General features: G+C 44.9%; 1 protein-coding gene and 1 long non-coding RNA gene across 2 annotated transcripts in view; both read left to right on the forward strand.

Annotated features, from left to right (window-relative positions):
- RPS6KA6 (ribosomal protein S6 kinase A6) overlaps window positions 1-20059 on the forward strand; it is a 254402-nt gene that overhangs the window by 88146 nt on the left and 146197 nt on the right. The window lies entirely within an intron of this gene.
- The window catches only part of LOC147599416 (uncharacterized), a 40405-nt gene that overhangs the window by 4832 nt on the left and 15514 nt on the right, over window positions 1-20059 (forward strand). Inside the window, exon 2 of the long non-coding RNA XR_015259660.1 lies at window positions 18995-19132. This is a non-coding gene — a long non-coding RNA (uncharacterized LOC147599416). The remainder of the gene's footprint in view (window positions 1-18994; window positions 19133-20059) is intronic.

Below are 20059 nucleotides of genomic sequence, written 5' to 3' on the forward strand. Positions count from 1 at the left end.
CAAATTCAATTCCCTTTCAGTGCTTCCTCGCATTCACTTCACAGCCTTCACCTAGAAAATTAGCAGGGTTTCACAGAAACCCAGCTGAAGGCTGTGATTTCATTAAAAGCCCCCACCCCTGCGGCCACCCCACGCCCGCTACGCGAACACCCGTGCGGTTCCCACGCGCGTTTTGGGGAAGATCGAGGCGATTCCTGCCCTGGGACGGAGACTTCGTCTTCACCTGGAAGCTGAGTTCGGCTGTAGGTGACCGGTACAGGGCTGGGTGACCCGGTGACACGGGGAATTACCCCCCAAAAAAGGAGGGAGAACATCTGGGCAGCGGGGCTGTGACGCAGCGGGGCTCTGACGCAGCGGCGGGTTTCCCTTACGTCACGGTGAAAGACGGTGCTGGGAAAAAAAAAAGAGAGAATGGGGTAAAAACCACCGTGTGGGTTCGGGTAAGGTGGGATGAACGGGCTTCTCTCCCCGGCAGCAGCCGCGATGCCAAGGTGAGGGGCTCAGATACGAGACGCGCCTTCCGCAGAGACGTTTTCCAATTAATTTTTAAACACAGCCAGCCCTGAGTTCATCAGAGGTTGCTTCACCCTAGGATAAGAAAAAAAAAAAAATCCCTCCAGGATAAAAAAAAAAAAAAAAAAAAAAAGGAAAAAAAAAAAATCCCCTCTTCCTCGTGTTTTAAAGGAGTTTTAAAGGAAGTTGCCGGGAAATTTGGCCAGGCAGGCTCTAACGAGGGGGAAGAGTCAAAACCCACAAAACCCAGCAGCTCCGGAGGTGCTTTGCGAAGGGAGCGGTCTGGCACCGCAAAGCCACACGCGTGGGGACAATTCGGTGGCCCCGCTCCTGCTGCGGGAACCCGGCCGGCTCCAGGAGAGAGGGACCGGCTGCTCCCCGCACCCCCCCACACTGGGGGTCCCGCATCCCCTCGGGAATTCCGCGCCCCCCCCACCTCCCCATCTTCGCCTACTCCCCACTTCTTGTCCCAAGGCCCTGGGGTCCCCCCCACCCCAGGCTGAGCTGCTGGAAGGCGCCTGCCCTGGGTGGCAGTGGGGAACCCATGCTGGGCCTGCCTCTCCCCTTCGAGAAAATAAGCTTTTTTTTTTTTCTTTTTTTTTTTTTTTTTTCAAAAAGCCCAAATCTTAATACTCATAGTAGCAGCTAATTGGCGATTCCGTTAATGTTGCACACCTCATTAAATAGCCCCAAACATAAGGAGGTTTAAATGGCTTTATTGAATTAAAAATAGCATAGGAAATCACCTATGGTACTTTCATCAAATAATTAATGTAAACTCTATACATCCAGCGAGAGATCCCTCTTAACAAACCTATTCCTAACGCGCGCGGGGGTTTGCTTAACGGCTGAAATAACTTGGAGCGGCGCGACTCGCTTGAAACATCGAGCCGCACTCCTGCACTTCCCGACGTGTTCCTGTGTGTTTCCCTGAGTGTTTTTCTTCCTTATCTTTTTTTATATCTGCGGTTCTATTCCCCTCCTCTACTCCCTGTATTTGATCATTTTTTCAAGTCCCTTGGCTGAACCAATCTCTTTTCATGCAGAGGATAAAAAGAGAAAAACTTCAAAGTGGGTTCAGGTAATTAACAGCTGAGGGGAATATAATCTAAACCATAGGCCCTGCTTTGCACCCAGGTCTGCTTTCAGAGCCAGCCGGCAAGGGAGCGCCTATTCCCCATAGCATCCAAATCTGCTTCCTCTGAACAGCTTTGCCAGGCCTCCAGTTATCACATCTGCATTTCAAACACCATGTCTCTGGCATTAATTATTAATTAGCCTACAGTCACCCCAGAGGATTTAAGTTCCAGCCTGCACATACTTATTCATTGACCTCTATCTTAGTTTTTGTTGGAAAAAACCCACTAGAATGCTTAATAATTTCCTTTCTCCCAGACCCTCTGTTCTGGTTTCGTGGAGGGGGAAACGGGAGATTTTCAGAGACGGAAAATCACAGGGCTGTCTAGAAATTTGTTTAGAGCAAAATGCTCTGTCAAGAGTTTGAACAAACCCCTCCAAAAGATTTAGCGGGAACTTCGCGTACGGATTTTTACCTTTGACAAATGAATTTCTGGATTTCCCAGAACGGAGGGGCGGCGGATACAAATGCAAGGCGGTTTGGCCCGATGCGGAATATCGCTTTAAAAATACAAACTGGATTTAATTACCGGGTAGCGCACTTAGATGATCAAACTCATGCAAACGTTTATTTGAAAGCTCTGGGGTTACGCGGCTGTTGACACTACTAAGAACGAAAAGAAAAATGCTGTTGTGAGGCATGCTAGTACTTGGGCATTAAAGACGCGCTCCGTCCTCAGGAATACGTGAAGAAGTATATTTTGTAATGGTTTTGCGTCATTCCCAAGGTAGTTTGGAAGACGCTCTTTAGTCATTAGAATGAGTACGCATCTTACTACTGCTTTCTTGGCCGTCGTGTATCTTGATATTAAGTTTCCAGAAGTAAAAAAAAAAAATTGGAACAATCAGGTAGGAACTAGGTTATCTCATTCTCTTTTTCGCTAGGTTACCTGAAATCCAAAGTGGTTGTTGCAGTTTGGATGAGTTGTACGCCAGATACTGCCTTTGGTCACTGTATTTTAGTACTGCGCTGCCCCAAACCCCGGAACGAGTCTTGTTTTATTGCCTCAGGCAATTATCCGTAGCTAAACTTCCTTAAGTATTGCCACGGTTTCTCATCTTCATACGCGGTGGTGCTATCTCAAATAATCACTGAAACATAAAATATCCCCCGCTTTGTTTCCTAAGGAAGTGTTTAGTCTGTAATCACAAGGTCAGACTGGTTAACTTCCACGCCAGCCTAAAATTGATTTTTGAAAGCGTTTAATCTACGCCTAAAACTCTTTAGAATTTCGATTTAGTGAAGAATAGGGAAAAGAGGTCTGATGTAGTTAAACTGCTGGGCTATCTCGGTAAACAAAACCGCGTTTTTCCAAAATTGCGGCTAAAACAGCCCTTTCGGTAAAATCCCAACCCTTGCGTGCCTGTGCTCCAGGAAACCATCACCTGAAAACAGATGGAGGGGCTGAGGCTGTTGGCTTCCAGGAGGGACCTCTCTCTTTGGCTTCCCTGAGGAATTTGAAGACCTAGCTTGTTGCTGCCCTTTTATTATTCTCCCATTTTAATCACTTCTACGGTGATATTAATACCAGTAATAACAGTGATAATGGAAAAAAAAAACCCTCGTGTGAAACCAGGGCTGGAATCTGTTCTCTGCAAATGTCAGAATGTTTCTGAAATCAAAAGTTAGCTGTTAATGTTGCTACGTTCGTTATGAATATTAACGAGGAGTAAGGACTAAATTTCTCCCCAGCAGAGTGGAGTGAGATGTTGGTTTTGAAAACAGATCACGGCAAACCAAGCTGCCACGTGACTTATCTGGAGTGTTTTTAAAGGACGGGGAAGACCGAGGGCTGCTGGCTTGGGGTGTTGCTGCTTTGAGCCCTCTGATGCTGCTGTCTTCCCTGTGGTTTCCATCCATTGACTGGGACTGCAGGCTTGACCAGGTTCTTGAGCTACAGATTCCATATCCCAAGATTGGAAAGCTGCTATTACCAGTGTTGTTACCTTTTTTCTTTTTCTGATGATAGTGCCAGGAGTGCGGAAAGCATGAATGTACCTACACAGTGGGTTTGACATGTTATGAAATATTTGTACCGTCCTTGTTATGAGACATGAATTTCCATAAGAAGCCTATTTTATGGTTCATTTTACACATATTTGCATGTATAGTTTTCTGTTAAACCTTAAATGTTTTACTCCGTTGGCAAGGCATAATCTTTGGCAACTCTGCTTTGACCCGTTCTCCTTGTACCCTTCTCTTTTTTTCTTTTAAAACGACGCGTGCAGTGATTTCGCAATAGTGACTAGCATCCACCGAGGGCTGAGCTGTAACTTCATTTTGTATTTTGAATGTTTCATGTGAACACACTTTGAATTCAGATTTGGAGGTTGCAGATCGCTCTTTAGTTAGAGAAGCCACATGGGTAATTCTGATTTTAAATTACTTGTAGAGTGATTATAGTAAAACATCGTTGATTTCTTGTGCGTTTCAAGTCCACGGACATCTCTTGGTGAAGCCCTGGTTGCTGTGTTGAAGGAACCTTGCCCACCCGTGCACTCGTAGGTGGAAAAATCTCATACAAAGAAGAGTGGGTGAAGGTGGAGATCACCGCAGATATTGCTGTGTCAGCAGAAATGGGTTCTCACCAGCTTAAGGCAAGCATGCGGGGCCACACCTTCGGTTGACGTATGTGGGCACAGTAGTGTTGACATTTGGGGAGCTAGGCTGGGTTACGTGGACTGGAGGTTTGCTCAGCCTCACCAAAAGATTGCATGAGCGATATCAGAATTAGTTTGCACAATGTTTGAAATAATCCAAGCCCATATAAGAGAGTTTGTGCCCTTTGTGGTGTGGTGTGCCGACGCGCCCTGACCTCCGGCGCGCAGAGGGTGTAGCGTCCCTGATGAAGGGACTGCACGAACAGAGATCGTCTGTGAGGAGTCAATGAATGCCTGTGATGTCACAGGCCTTCAAACTGTGCGACAATGACAAGTGAGCTGTGACTTTGGCGTGGTGACCGTTACCTGAGGTAACTCTGCAAGAGCTGTGCGTGTGCCGAGTGCTGCAGCCCACCTTGAGCTCTCTGCTAGATCGTATCCCAGCTGTGCTCTGAAATTTTCTTTTAGCCGTCTCGGTCTTAAAAACCCCAAACACAGTGTCCTTAGACCCCGTGCTGACCCCCGCCTGGCGCTTCACCGCACGGCGTAAAACCCGGCGTGTTTTAGGTGATTCTGCAGCAGCGGTGACGCGCTCTCCGGCAGCGGCCCAGCCCGCAGCCCCCTGCTCGCTAGGAGAGCAGCTGGCGGCAGGGTTGGGGTGATGGTTCCTGCTGGGCAGTGCCACGTTTTTCCTTTTTTTTTTTTTTTTTTTTTTAATAATTTCTTTTTTTTTTTTTGCCTCCATGCGTAAATCACTGCAGCTTCATTTACTGCCTTTGCTGCGGCTTTGAGTTTCTAGTGGAAGGAGTTAACGGGGCCAGGCTGACCCTTAAGGTAAATTGTCCCAGTTTGGGTGACTTTCTCTCAGCTGGGAATCCAGCCCACCGGTTGCAAATAACCTGCTTGCTGCAATTAAACACTTCATTGCAAAAATGTGAGCAGCATATTTAAAAAGGGGTTGTGCGCCTAGAACGGTGCATGCAACCTGAAGAATAAGAATGATCTCTGGGAATTTTTGCCTATTATTGTTATTATTACTACTAGAAGTTTTTAACCGTAAGACAGAGCGTATGTGTGTGCCGTATAGCTGCTACCACCAAATCACATGTAACACTCAATGGTAATTGTGTTCATAATTATGGAGTTAATTGAATTTCTGTCGTAGTGAAAACTGGCACATAAAAAGTCTCTCAAGACTAAATGTTTTAGTTAGGGAAGAATACGCTTAGTTGGAATATTTAATAAAAAGACAGTAGTTCCCATACGCAGGTGAGCTTAAGCTTAATAAAACTGTCTCCCCAAATGAGTCTTTTCCATAAACGTTGTTCCACCCAAAACGTGCCATCGCACAAACCCTGCGCCATCTTGCAACGCTCCCGTTTTCCCCTCTGAAGGAAAAGCAGCCTGCGCGGAGGTATTTGCAAACTGGAGGGATGCTCCAGGAGCCTTCTGCTGCGGCTTCAGCGTCCGCGGCTGCAGAGTTTGGGAGGTGACAGAGGTTCCCTGGAAATGCACGGTGGCGAAATTAGCACGGCTGTGAGCAGTTTAGTATCGTAACAGCACTGTGATAGAACGTAAAACTTTGCTTAAGGCGTTTGACCGTAAAGGAGTGGTAGCTTCCCTTTCTTGGTACCACTTCAGGCCAACTTCAGGGCTGATTTACGACTCGCCGATTCCACAGGGGAGTCACGAGCTGTAATGCAATACAGAATGTGGATCCGTGTCCTTACCATCTTTGTCCTGTGTATTATCAACTGATTTATTTTTTCAAGAGAAAAGAATAAGGGGAAGAATTCCCAATCTGTAAGATGTTAAACCTGTATATCTAACCATGGGCAGAGTCATCCTCCTGAAAATGAGAAAAGAATCAAATAAAATGTATTGGAGCGCTCTCTTCTCCTTCTCTTCTCCTTCTCTTCTCCTTCTCTTCTCCTTCTCTTCTCCTTCTCTTCTCCTTCTCTTCTCCTTCTCTTCTCCTTCTCTTCTCCTTCTCTTCTCCTTCTCTTCTCCTTCTCTTCTCCTTCTCTTCTCCTTCTCTTCTCCTTCTCTTCTCCTTCTCTTCTCCTTCTCTTCTCCTTCTCTTCTCCTTCTCTTCTCCTTCTCTTCTCCTTCTCTTCTCCTTCTCTTCTCCTTCTCTTCTCCTTCTCTTCTCCTTCTCTTCGGCAAAGGAAAGACACAAGGGGAAAACATTGCTTTACCTGTTACAGCTCTAAATTCAGCTCTAATCTAGCATCACTAAGAAAAATAGTTACTTATTTTTTTCTAGGCGAGAAAGTATTTTTTTTTAAGTATACTTATTGCAAGAACAGCGGCAGTTGAACATTTTTAACACTGCAATAATATGCATTTTGAAAAAAGAGCCTCAAATGTCAGCTAACATAGTAATGACCTGGCCCTGTAGGAAACCCAGCTTTAATACCCCTTTTCCAAAAGATCATGTATTAAGTTTCATTATTTTCTACTGGGATTCACAGGAGACTGTTTCTTTTAATATCCTGTTTTTACCTACTGACGAGATTGGCTCAAGCGCGTAAAACATAAAATATTGATAATTAGACCTCAGGTCCCTCATCTTTGGTAACACAGAGTTTCCATTCACTGTTTTTTGTTAAAAAGTTGCCTATTTGTATTCAATTCTGACACTATATTTTAAGTATTCTTGACGTGAGTTGATGCAATAAAAAAAAAAAAAAATGCAAAGTCCCCACAAACTAACCCGAAGTGCATGGGCTTTATTTTGGTGATTTCTCCCTTCCAAGAGCCGCTCCCCTCCCCCAGCAGCCGCACTACAAAGCTTGTTGTACAGGGACTCCATTAATCCTACATTTCCTAGATGGTATCTGAGGCACAGTGGGTTTCCACAGAAATTAATTTGTCCTGACAACAGGCCTAAAGATTGGAGTCCAGGGATCACTTGGCAAATTCCCTTTAAACTGAGCACAATAATAAACAGAAAGCTGATAACGACAGTTCTGAAAGACCACACAGAGGAAGGAGCCCGAGCGGAGCCGCTCGGCGCGGATCTGCGAGTGCCTCCCATCACCGGCAGCCGGGAGCTCCAGGCTCGGTAGGAAAAGGAGCGCGCTGATTTACCCGCTTTTTAATATCACAGCACCGGGCGGAACTAACTTCCTCCAGTAACGCACATTTTAAACTCTTCTGGAATAATAATAAAAGTTCAAGACCTACTTGGCTTAGACCGTTCCTACTTGATATATTTGAATTAAGGCTATTCTTATTTAATATATGTGTATTAATAGCTCCGTGGCCATTTTTCCTGTCTTTCGTATTTTAGTGTAGCTCTGATTTTCTCACTACATCTTCGATGTCTAAACATTTTCAAAAGTTGAACAGTGGGTAACGTAATATTTCAAGGAGTGCATCCGAAAGTTTGCCATCTATTCCAAATATCTTTTCTTTGAGATTGTGCTAGCTCAATCGTCTTCTATGTAGTAATTCCTTACTAAGGATAGTAGAAAGCTTTTTAGACAGTGTTGCTGCCTCTTTGCTTGTTTTTATCTTTGCCCTTTGGTGCATATTTAAATATTGTTGTTTTCCCAAAGTTAAGGTATGGAAAAAGACTGTGTTGGAAATAGATACTCACATAGTAAGTGAATAAACAAACATTCACTGGATATTTTAGAGTTTGTCTGGATAAGAGCGTTTCAGCCTCTGATTTTTGTCAATAGAGGATTGAGAGTTTTAATGATAATTAGGATTTGTGGTGTGTCAGTAAACCTTTGCTAGTTAGATTTCTGAAAAAAGCCATCATAATATTAAGAGTTAGGACTGACAGAGTGATGCTAAGTAAGAAACATGCTGCATAACTTTTCAGTGCTTAAGTGTAGGGTATGCAACAATTTGAGAAAAGGAGGACAATTTAAAAATGTGTACAGAGATAACTTTGAAAGTTAAGTCTAATTTTGCTTTCAATGTCCAAAATGCATTATGAAATAATAATGACTTCTTGATCCAGAGAGGACTATGTGACTATGCTAGAAGAAGGGAGCTAGAGTGTTTGACAGGTACGGTTCGATCACTTTTACAGCAGAGATGTTTCTTTTAAGATGGAAATTTGGCAGTGGAGTTCTCCATGATGTACCCAAACTCAACAACAACCCTTAAATGCAATTCCCCCTCCCCAAATTTCTCCAACTGCGTGTAGGCTGGAGGCGAGCAGCAGTACTGGAGCTGCCGACGGGCCGTGCCCGGGGAAGGCAGGCGCAGGTGGGTGACCCGGCTCCCGTCCCCCCGTCTCCGCTCGGTGGTGGGGTGGCAGGATGCCAGCGGCTGGCTAGTTACGGGCTTGGAATGCCGCTGCCCTCGGCATTTGTGATACCGACAGTTTGGTATAAAAAAAAAATAAAAAAAATCTGTCTTACATGCTTTTCCGGCGCAGGTAATGACAGAACTGCCGTTAACTTCGGTAAGGGCAGCGTGGGACTCGCTGTTTGAGAGCTTAACGAGCTGAGAGGTGGGGCTGGAGTGGGGTGTGTTACCACACCTCCGCGCTGAAAAATAAAATATCTCGCTCTCCTTATTGGCTTTAAATGAGTTTGTACACTACGAATTAATCAATTACAGCCAATGTACTTTGGAAATGAAATCCGGGATGAGCAGCGCAATTTGTATTTGTCACACTTAAAGAACTCCATTGTACTGAAACGCAGGGGTTTGGAAAACAACTCGTTTTAATGCTCTCTAGCTCCTCTTTCTAGAGTCTGATGCAAGAGCAAATTGACTCGCTGTGCCTTTCGGTTCTGTAAAAGAATGCACCGAAATACTCCCCTCCGCTTCTATATCAAAATCGCTCTCTGCGTCACAGTGTATAAGCCACTCGTTTTTTTTGGATTTGGATCAAATCAGCCGTTTCCCCCCCAGCAAATAGTTCTCCAGCGTGCTTTATACATTTGATTTGGAGGACTGTGTATTATTTGATGTTCTTAGGAGATAAACAATAAACTTTTGAATATGTTTTTTCCATTTGAATACAAGCCTAGGGATGCTTCACCCTGCATCCTGAAGCCTGATTTCCCCTGGGACTCATTATCATGCAGCTCACACGTTCAGTCACCTACACTGTTGAACTTACTATCAAATAACCTTCGAAACATTACTAGTTATTACGTGTCAGAGGGCAGATTTATGATAAACTAACTTTGAAACAAAATAATGAATTCTTGGCGTTCTCTTTCCAGCAGCATTCCTGGTAATTTTGTCGGATTTAAATTTTAAACCGGCGAGTTGCCTTTTTCTCTGATTCTATCACATAAAGCAGCTCCCTCCCCTCATGAAATTTCTCCCTCTTTAAATATGGTTTATGATGATTTGAGCACTGCCTATAAAGAATAAAAATGAGAACATTTGTCTGTGAGCCACCGAACTGCCCACTGGAGTTCATCTGCGATTAAACTTTCATAGCTTTCGAACTCTGAAAGTTAAATTAACTTAACCCTTAGCATAGTCCACCGGTGTCCAGAACACAGCTGTGCCCTGGATGTTTGCAAACAGAAATCTTTTCTCCTTGCCAGCATTTTGAGGTTTCGAGGGAGGTTCTTGCATTAGAGTGACAAAAATCAACAGTGTCATCTTCTGAGAAAGCAGAAGCACGGCTTACGGTGGACCAGAAAGGCTGGCCAAAAAGGTTTTCCAGAAGGATATCCCGAATTTCAGCCCCAAAGCCCGTTTTTTAGGGATATAAATACTTGGCCAGTTTTCAAGAAGGCTGAGCATGTCTTCAGGGGGTCTTGTAGCCACTTGGCTTCTTTTAAATGGTAGCCAGAGCAATTGTGGCTTCTAACGAGACTGTAGCAGAGGGACGAAATTCAGGTAGATAGATGCCATCTAATCATTTTGGAGGTGATTAGAATAGCAACTATCCACAGATGAAATTTAAAAGTATGCTATGTCAAAAGCTAAGTCTGGCTACTTCGGAAAAAAAATCAGTGTAGCTCTTCTTGACATCAAAGGAAAATTTTGGTGGTGTTTCAGATGAGTTCTAGGCAGATCAATGTCTACAGGATTTTCATCTCCTACTAGGCAAAGTCTAGGCTTGGAGATATCGCTCGTCTGTGCGCTGCATGGAAAGTGCCTGACCTAGGGTTGCTCTGCAAAGCTGGGGGACAGGGCCACCGTCGTCTCATCTCTTTTGCTCCACTCGCCGTGATGACGGTTCTCCAAGGGCATTACGGGCAAAAGTTCCATATCAGGCTGTCTATTAATATTTATGCAGCAATTCAGGAGGTAATGCATTGTTAAAATACAAGTTGGAAATGCACCAAATTTAATCACTTTTAGTACCAGAAATTATCTATTTCTACATCAGGTGGGGGCGGGGGGAGCTATCATTACAACGTAGTTTTTTTTTTTTTTTTTTAACCAAGTTCTAACGTGGCTTGAATTAAAGGGCCATAAATGCTGTTGTGTAGATGAAATTTTCGAAAGGAATGCAAGCTATATATGTGAAAATTTAATGTGAGGTGCTAAAGAATATTTGAAGTAAATAGATGCTGCGTCGGTATGTCCGCTGCTCAGTAGTGCCATGTCAGTCACCGTAAGGACCGCCTGGTGCTCGCAGGCCAGCGGGATTTGCCCCGTGCGACTATGCAATCCCTTCTGCCTGAACGTAGAAAGAAAATTTTTATCATTGATATCACTTCATTTTTGCAGCTGTCTGCTCGCATCAGGTTAGCAGACTGCAAAATCCACAGACTGCAAAATCCACAATTATTATTTAGATTTCACCTCCTAAGAAAGTGTTCATTATTTAAACCGTTGGACCCCAAAAGGAATTGTTAGCTATTGTTATCTGAGGACCTCCTACAGTCTTCCCTTGGTCAAATAAGGCTCCTTTTGTTTTCAACAGGAGTTTTTTTTTTTTCTGAGAACAAGCTCTGAGCCTTCACGCAAGCAAAATATATCCAGTGAAAGTGAAACATCAATTAAAATGTATAAAAAACATAAAAAGGAAAATGTTCAAGAAGAGCGTGGTGCTCAAATAGAGCATTTTTTTTTTTTTTCAGGTCACTTGGCTTTCTGATGTCACTTCTGGCAGATTCGTTAGCCTGGCTCCATCACGTTCTGTTCTGAACCATAACATGATGGGAGATGATCAAAGTGAGAATGCTAAAGGCTCAGGACATTTTAAAAAATGTTCTATTCTGGAAATTGTTCTAAAACTGTAAAGAGATTACATTAAAAATCCGTGTTGCTGAACATGGTTGCTCATCATCCTTTTTTAGAAGGAGCTACCGAGAAGTTTTGGGTAAACAGCCTTGAAGTCTTTATGACGGCAGGCTGAAAATTTCTTCCGAATTTTCAGCAAGCCAAGCCTCTCTGAAATGTAATATAACCCATTTCTGCTGTTAGGTGTGTTGTTTTAATCTTTGTACTTGAAAGTGGTAAGCATATGGGTCAGATCACCCACTCCTGCTAATGGACACGATTCCGTGGACTTCAGTGTCCAATTATGCCAACTAAAGATCTGACCGTTGCTGGGTTTTATTTCCTTATTTTTCTTGTCTTCTTGATCTTTGACCCTTTATCAAAGGAATGCCGTCTGTAATATGATAATAATATGAAATTCTGAGCTCGCTTTCTGGTGGTATATATCCCAAAGAATGGTGAAGATGCTCACGGAAAGCAGCTGATGAGTGGTTTCAGCCTTCTGATTGTCTTTGCGTGGCACAGGGGTGAGGCTCAGGTAGCTCCGCCTGGCCTCGCCGTGGAATATTAAACATTTTTGCATCTCCATGAAACAACTGCTCTGTGGGATGAGCGAGTAAATAAACTCATTGGCGAGTCAACAAAATGACAGGAGGCCATTTTTTCTAATTTCAGATGCATTTTAGTGCTCAGGAAAGTGAGAAATTTTTGAATTTTTAAGGGCTACACACTCTGGTGCTCTCAATCAGCGCCAGGATGTGGCGAAAGCTGGAGGCAGAAATACACAGGCAGTGTGTCACCCCAGGTCCATAATGGAGCTACACAAGGGTGTAAGCAGGATTTAGGTCTATAAGCAGGATTTGATGATCTATTTTGATTTATGGGCTGAATGGAAGTGTGTATTTTAAGGAGCCATTAGAGCTTGTGATTTGAAATACGCAGAAGCCGGCTTCCCCTCAGCCTTGTGCGGGAAAGGGCAACGCAGGCTCCTCGCACTGCTTTGTAGGAGAGGAAACAGCAGAGAATGGTTGGTAGCGAGAAAACACTTGGCTTCAGACTCTCCACACCAAACAAGTGGTGGAGTGGTCAGGAACGGCACGATCCATCACTTGCTGTGGTGCTGGCTGAGAAAGAGGGGAAGGAGGAGGAGACAGGGAATACCTATGCTGTGCTTCAACGCAAAGCATGAACTCCAGGGTTATTTTTTTCAGGTAAATTAGAGCTGTCGCTGCTGACAGGGCCACACAAACGCTTGAGAAGGGCTGGGACTTGTAGGCGCACATAAAGAAAGGCGTAGCAGCAAGGAGTAGCTGCCGGGGCACTCGGTGAGAGCGTAGCAAGAAACTCGGCTCTAAGAGATGTTGTGAGAGGCATACCGGGCCAATTGCTTGAAAACCAGAGTGAGAGGTTTTTTTGGCTCCTCCCAGTCTCCCCTGTCCCCCATCTCGCATAGATTTGACCCCTCGCTTGGTGCCCTCTGCCTCTGCCTTTGCTATGGCTCTTGTCATCCGGGCAAACGCTGCTCTCGTGCACAATAATGTAAATCTGGAGCAACCCCTCTGCTGCTTCTCCAGCCCAAATATCTCATGCCCTGTGTCATTCCCATCTCCTCCTTCACACAGATGGAGTCTGGGAGGCCGGGGAGGAAGGCTGCTCCTTCCGAATAACCGTGCATCGATCTTTTTGGCTGCAAGCCCTGGGTGACTGTGCTGGCCATACCTTCAATCTATGTACATATGGGAGCTGCTGTTGTGTTGTTTTTTTTTTTTTTTTGGTTCCCCCGCCCTCCTCTCTACTAAGCCCATCCCTTCCCAGCTCTAATCCCAGCCGTAATGCAGGAATCACGGATGCAGCCCCCTGTTTCTCTACTGCAGCTCCAGCCCTGAGAAAAGGCTGCCTGGCCATGACAAACTGCGCGCTGGCTCTGTGATTTGTGTAAGCTCAAATTTTCCACTAATTCACTTATATACACTGGATGGAAAACACAGCCTCAGGGCTGCTATAAACTATGCTGCCGTAGCCACAAAGGGCCGGCCTGCCAGCTGGGGAATCGCTGGAGCATGCCGAGCGCCGGAGGAAGGAGTGAAATCGAGTTTCTGAGCTTGTCGGAGGAGCCGCAGCGCGGAAGCGGATCAGGCCCCTCCGTGCAGTGGTTCCAGCCCCAACGGCATCCCGGCAGAGTGGTCCTGCCAGTCCGCATCCTCGCAGCGGAGCTTGTGCGGGAGCACTCTGGTTGGCCCATGGGCAGGAGCCAGGGCAGTGGCCTGGCCGCCGCGCTGGCTTGGGATGAACATCACCCGCCTAAAACCAGCCGCTGTTTTGGGTCGCACCTTGGAAAGCGTCATGGCCTGCTCTCCTGCGGCCTTGATCCAACTTTGCAGCTTTGTTTTGTGCCACTGTGCAATTCTGCAGCTTTAATTTTGTCTATAACCCACAGACAGATAATTTAAGAGTGTTTTCTTTTAAGAGCAGCAAGTAGTGGCACGTTGGCTGGCTCCCCCAACGACTGCTTGTCTTGTTACGGATAGCTGTTGACCTGTTCCTTTAATGTTACGAGTCCGCATCTAACCGCTCTCTTAGGCCAACCTACCTCCTCCTTGTTAATGAAATTGTCCCTTTAGCCTTTTTTTTTCCTGGGCTGGCTTTTCAACAGCAACATTAGAAACCGTCCGCTCGGTTCTTTCCTCCGCTCGCACCTTGCCAAGAGCGAACTTGCAGCTTCACTCCGTCGGCTGTGAGATACAGATAGACCGTTGTCTTAATTACTCCTGTTTCTCCTGCTGCTCGTAATTCTGCTTGTTCCACCAAAGAGCTCTTCAGAGAGCTTTGCTGCTTCCCTTTCCCTTTCTGTGGGGGTTTAAAGGTTGTCAGATATAGAAACGATCCTCGTCACAGAGCTTTGGTGGTGACGGTGTCCTTTGTGGAGAAGATTTAGGGGGATGGGAGAATTAAATACGAATGCTTTCAGACCGCATCTCTGTGCAAGGAGAGAATACCTTGTGTAACAGAGCATCAGGGAGTGTGTTTGGCAAATCCCTTCTCTAATGAACAGCTCGGCAGCTGTTTCTTCTGTGGCTTAAAGCGTGGATGCTGATTGTCAGGAGCAGGGTTTTCTTCACTCTCTCTCTCTCCACCACTGACTATCCAACGGCTGTATCTGGCCGACTGCTATTTCTCTAAAAATACTGTTGAAAAGGAACTGGAGACTTTTAAAAAAAACCAAACCACTGTGCCATAGGGAAACCATAGTCCCTTGTGATTTCAGCTCTCTCTTTCATGATTATATGCTACAGTTTCTGTTATCTGTATTAATTAATCTGCCTGCTACCGTATGTATTGCATGTTGAGTAACGTAGAGCCAAGCAACAACATGATGTCCATGGTTTTTTGGCAAAGGTTTGAACAAATTTTATCTTAGTGGGTTGCACCTTTGGCCAAAATCCTCCACTCCTGGCTATTTGAAGTCCTGTCTCAGTTTTATTAGAGGTCAGCCTTATCCAGTAAGATAGTTCAGTGGCAGGATATGTCTGGGTATTCAGCTGGTCGTCTTAGTTCAGCTGGCTGACAGGTTCAGGAAGCAGTACTGTGAGTTTGTTGATAATTAAATAAATCTTGAGCCTGCCAAGCTGCTGTGGTTGAGCCTGTTTCCATCTCAAAGCCTGTGGTGCTGATGGTGGGACTGGGACTGGGCAGGGTGTGCTCTCCACAAGCCGGGCATAAGCCCTCCAAGCCAGGTTTTGTTGTAGTTGCTTTTTAATAATTATCTGGTGAAATTCTGTGCAAGTGTACGGGAAGAAACATTTTAGCATCAAAGCAGTCAGAGATGGCAACCCCAAAGAGAACACGCAACTCTTCAAGGTTTAAACTGACCTAATAGCAGTACTAGGCCTATAAACAACAGGCCGCAGGAAGTCATGACCAAACTCTTCCAGTGGCACAGATGTGACTAAAGAGTTTGTTAGAGGAAGCAAATGGAAACAGATGAGAGAACTCTGCGAGAGGCATTTAAAATAAGAAGTAATCCTGTTCTGCGTGGAGGAATAGCACGGAGAAAATAGCTCTTCCAGTTAGTGCTTCACGAAAGGGGATCAGAATGGCTGTCTGAGGCAAGGTCATGTCAGTTAGGACACATGGGAAACCCATGCAAGCGGTAGCTCATTTTGTTCCATCTTCTATAGGAAGCTCATAGTCAAGGAATCCTATCTGAATAACCCACAGCACAACTCCAGCCCCAAGACCGCGCAGGAGGACTGGTGAAGTTGGCCCTGTTAAAAACCCCAGTTCCCTGACGTTTGCCACAGAAATGTGTTTGTTGCAGAGCAAGCAGAGGCATGGCCTGCAACGCTTGGCATGGGTGTCTGCAGGGCGAGCTCTGCCTGGGGGCAGGCTGCCCAAACATCTCACTTGCTTTTGCAGAAGAAGGTGCCAGGACCTGCTAAGGAAGGGCTCAGGGAAGCTGGCAAGGTCCTGGGGCCATCGGTTCAGCCTGATGCTGCTGTGAGAGCCGATGGCCTAGCTGGAGGCTGCTGAGTGCGGGTGGCAAGCAGGTATTTCGCTCTGTTTGCCCAAGGTTTCCTCTCGGAGTCCCAGCAGTGTCCCCTGAGAGCAGCTCTGGGGGCATGGTGGTTGGTGAAGCTGGTGGTCGCGCAGCTGCTTTGGCACCCAGTCCATTCTGGCAGCTACTTCGTGGTGAGCAGTTTCCTGCCCAGTGCCTCTTCGGCGGTGACGTTGGACAAACAACTCGACCTCAGCTCTCCAAATGTCGGGATGTTTCCTGATTAACTCCTCTCTACAAACCCAGGGGCTGTTAAAAGAAGTAGGTCTTGTGACTGTGTGGTACTCGGATGCCATGGTAATGTAATTAGCTGCACAGCAATCTTACTAAAAACGTCCTTGGTGGGGGAGCGGGCAGGGTGGGGGACTCGCTTAGAGGTGGATGTTAAAGAAGTGGAAGTTTCCAGACCCCTGGCTTTGCCGCAGCTTGGGTGCGGAACCCAAGTCCTTCAACACAGATGTGAACACAGAGGTTCAGAGCAAAACGTTTGCTCCTCGTGTCCGTAAGAGAGACAATGCAGCACAAACGGTTTGAAGCGTTAACAGATTATGTAACAGCTTTCCACCCCCAACAAGCCTTTTGAAATTTTTATGTGGTATCTTGGGCTAAAAACCGTTTTGAGCAGATGTGTAACTTGCAGTAAACTTCAGTAAAGTATTCCTGTTACCATTACTTTCCCTTTTTCTCCCTCTTTCTCTTCGACATTACACAAGGATCCAGGAACTCCTGGGCTGCTTAGTCCAAAGGAGAGAGGCATAGGGTTCTGCGCGGAAATCGGAAAGCCTCGGTGCAGGAGAGCTGTGCTGCTGATTATCTCTGTTACTCTGCCAAACCCCCAGACTTCAGCAGCCTGGCTCTTTTTTATTTTTTTTCCCTTCTTTTTTATATCCGTTAGGTCTTTTTCCTCCGTACCCTCAGGATGACCTCTGCGGCACTGGTTGCCAAATGTTACCGGTGTTAAACGTGAGGATGTGCATCAGCATCCACAAGCCACGCGCTCCCGAGCTGTGAAAGCCATTCTGCTGGAGCTACAGCCTGCGAGTTGTCCGAAGCCTCTGGAGTTATCGGTTCAGCTCTGGTTACTGCAGAATTGTGTCACCAAATTTCTTTTTTCAGCTGTATCTGTGCTATTCCAGCGAGGAAGAAATTTCTGTTGTTGATGGTTAACCCTCCTGTCCACGTGTACCAGAAACAATAGGCTGTATTTGTGGGTTAAATGGAGACTAACCACAGTAATAAAAAGTAAGGTTTCACAGCAATATTCCATGCTTTTAAAAAATTAGGTGAGATAATGCAATGATGTAACGAAGGGCAAACTTGAGTTGGGCAGGATTTTGGCGCATTTCTCTGTTCGGATGTTGTTCTCCTTTTCTGGGATTTTCTCGCGTGCTAGGACAAGGCACCAGCCGTATTTTCCATCCTGATGAATGAAACCCAGCTCAAGGAGTTTAGCTGAGATTGGCTTCCCCTGCAAGAAAGATTGCTCTTGGTTGCCTGAATCATAATTTTAAGGCATGAAAACTATTCATCAGGAAAGCGGCAGCGTTTTAACTCCTTACATCTTGCAGCCTGATCTTTGCAGAGTAAAAAGAAAAAAATCCTCATCCACTGAAGGTGATCAGAGTTGTAACGAGTCTGTAAGGTCACCTTGATTACCGCACATCAATGAGGTCCCGACAGTATGTTCTTGCGAAGACAGCCCGTCGCCGTGATTTAATCCAAATCTGTTTAATCGTATATAATCCACATAATTCAAACACACTCACCGCGGATCCCGTTTTATAGCTGTACCGAGGGGAGGGAAGTCTTGTGTTGTCACAAGTCATGCTGACATCGGTGGGGTTTCATATTGATGCAGGACTTAGTGCTGGCGCATGCAATTACAGCAAAATTTGGGGGTTAGCACATTTGCAATTTGATGCGTTTTTAGGAGGCGGTTGCTCTGAGGTAAGTGAGTAAACGAACTCTGGGCCATGTCCAACGAAACCTCTGCCTGAGAGTTGTGCCCAGTGGTCACTTCAGGGAGAATATATAAAATAATCCGAAATTATTTATTGTGCAATTAAAAAATCATAAATGTTTCATTTGTATTTTTGGCTTAGAAATTTCACTTTGTACAATCCATGTAAAAAAGAGCCTGCGCTCCTCCCAGGGCGTTCTTTACTGTTTCAGAAGTGTTTCAACGAAAAAAAATACATATTTGTCAGCGTAAGTAATACACAGCCATTATTACAATTTTCGTGTTCAAGATGCCAGTATCGGATCACACTCCAGTTGCGTGGCCATTGGTTAATGGGATGCACATGCCGCTCCGTGGCCTAATGCCTCACAGCCCCGGATTGAAAAAAACCTGCCCAAGCCCGTGGGTAACTGTAAACAGCTGAGTAACCCTGCTGAAGTCAGTCCATGCATCCGTTAGCTGTGCAAACTAATCCTAGAAAAAAAAAAAATACAAAAAGGGCAAAAAGAAAACGCCGTGCTTTCCAAGCCAGTGAAACGCCATCCGTGCTTCAGGTGAAATACTGGAACAAATAAATAGTGCGTGATCTGAAAGACTGAATCCGTACTCGTGACCACGGTTTATCGCTTCTCCGGTGAAAACATCACATAAGGTGAACTTTATTCAGCTGGCGTTCTATGTCCCTTCTGATGCATTTCTGACTTGACCTTTTTTTTTTTTCTTTGTGGCCGTTTTGCATTTTTCTATGGATTTGTTTTGATTGTAAATAGGCATACCCATTAGCTAAAGCCAGATAATTTCTTCTGGCCAGCTTTGCCAGTAAATCACTGAGCTATGTAATTGGGTTTGTATAAAATTATGCATCGGGAACTTGGGAATAAGTAAAACAGAAACAAAAAATTGATTTTTGTAAATAGTATAATTTTTGTGCAGAACTTTCTTTTTGACCCTGTTCTTCTACTTCCTAACTGGATAATTTTGCTCGTTCTTTCAATATGGTATGAAAAGCAAACCACAGAATAAATCCAAGCAAAACTGGTAATAATTTCTGGTTTGGCTTGTAGGTGGAGTTGAATCCAACGCCTGCGTTTGTGGTTAACTACAAGCAATACATTACGAAGATGACGGTATTCAGACACACACCCGAACAATTTGCTTCAGACAAATTGGACACAAGACTTTGACCGGCGTGAGAAGAACAGGTGAGAACCCTTGAGAGCGAAGCAGAAATAAGAAGTATTCTGATGGTCAAGAAAAATATTTTTCCAGCAAGAGCAGATCTTGTATTAGAAACTCAAAATACTAATTACAATCTGCCTAAAGACTTATTATAAATGAAGTGGAGATAGCAACATGTTTATATTACGGGGAGGCTTATTTGCAGATAAGCAGGAAACCAGTCACACATCTTCACAAACATAATTTTAGCTGTTTTAATTAGCAGGTTTGCTTTGATTTAATTTAATTCAGCGATTCCTTCTATCTTTACTGACACATGTGCAAATAGAACGTGCTGACCTGACTTTTGACATCCGGTTTCCTTTTTCATTTCTGTTTTTGTTGTTGTTGATTTCAGCAGTGTTTAGGTGAAATGACGGGGTCAACGCTTCCTAATGGCATGGCCAACAGATGTAGCGTGGGGATGACAACTGTACATTCGAGCGGTCTTTTGTTACCCCCCGCACTGACTGATTGCTGAGGTGCTGGAAGGCAGGGTGTCAAAGGCCACCAGAAGTCCTGATAGCCTCTAGATCCCCATTCTATTAAGGGTTGGAATGACAAAAAATACGCCTTTTTTGTGTAGTTGCGTGTAAAAGTGAGCGAGCTTTTTTTTACTAGAGAATGAGATCCTGGAAAGAAGTCCCGTGTGTGCCTTTAGCAACTTATTGTAGCTTGTGCATCAACTTTGGGTGGAAAAGCAAGCTTTAAAAGCTGTCGGAATTCATATATTTGATGTTTGGAGACTGGGTGGTTTTATTTAACAGTGAAAGTGGTTATCGCCAGAATGAAAACGCATAGTCCAGAATAAAAATACCACATTAACGTACTGACAAAGAAAGTCTGTGTTGACTTTGCAGAGCTTTTTGCTGATCTGAGTGCTTGGAAAGTATTTTTTTTTTTCTTTATGT

Source organism: Chlamydotis macqueenii, chromosome 11, assembly GCF_036417535.1.
Source record: "Chlamydotis macqueenii isolate bChlMac1 chromosome 11, bChlMac1.mat, whole genome shotgun sequence".
Taxonomy (NCBI): Eukaryota; Metazoa; Chordata; class Aves; order Otidiformes; family Otididae; genus Chlamydotis; species Chlamydotis macqueenii.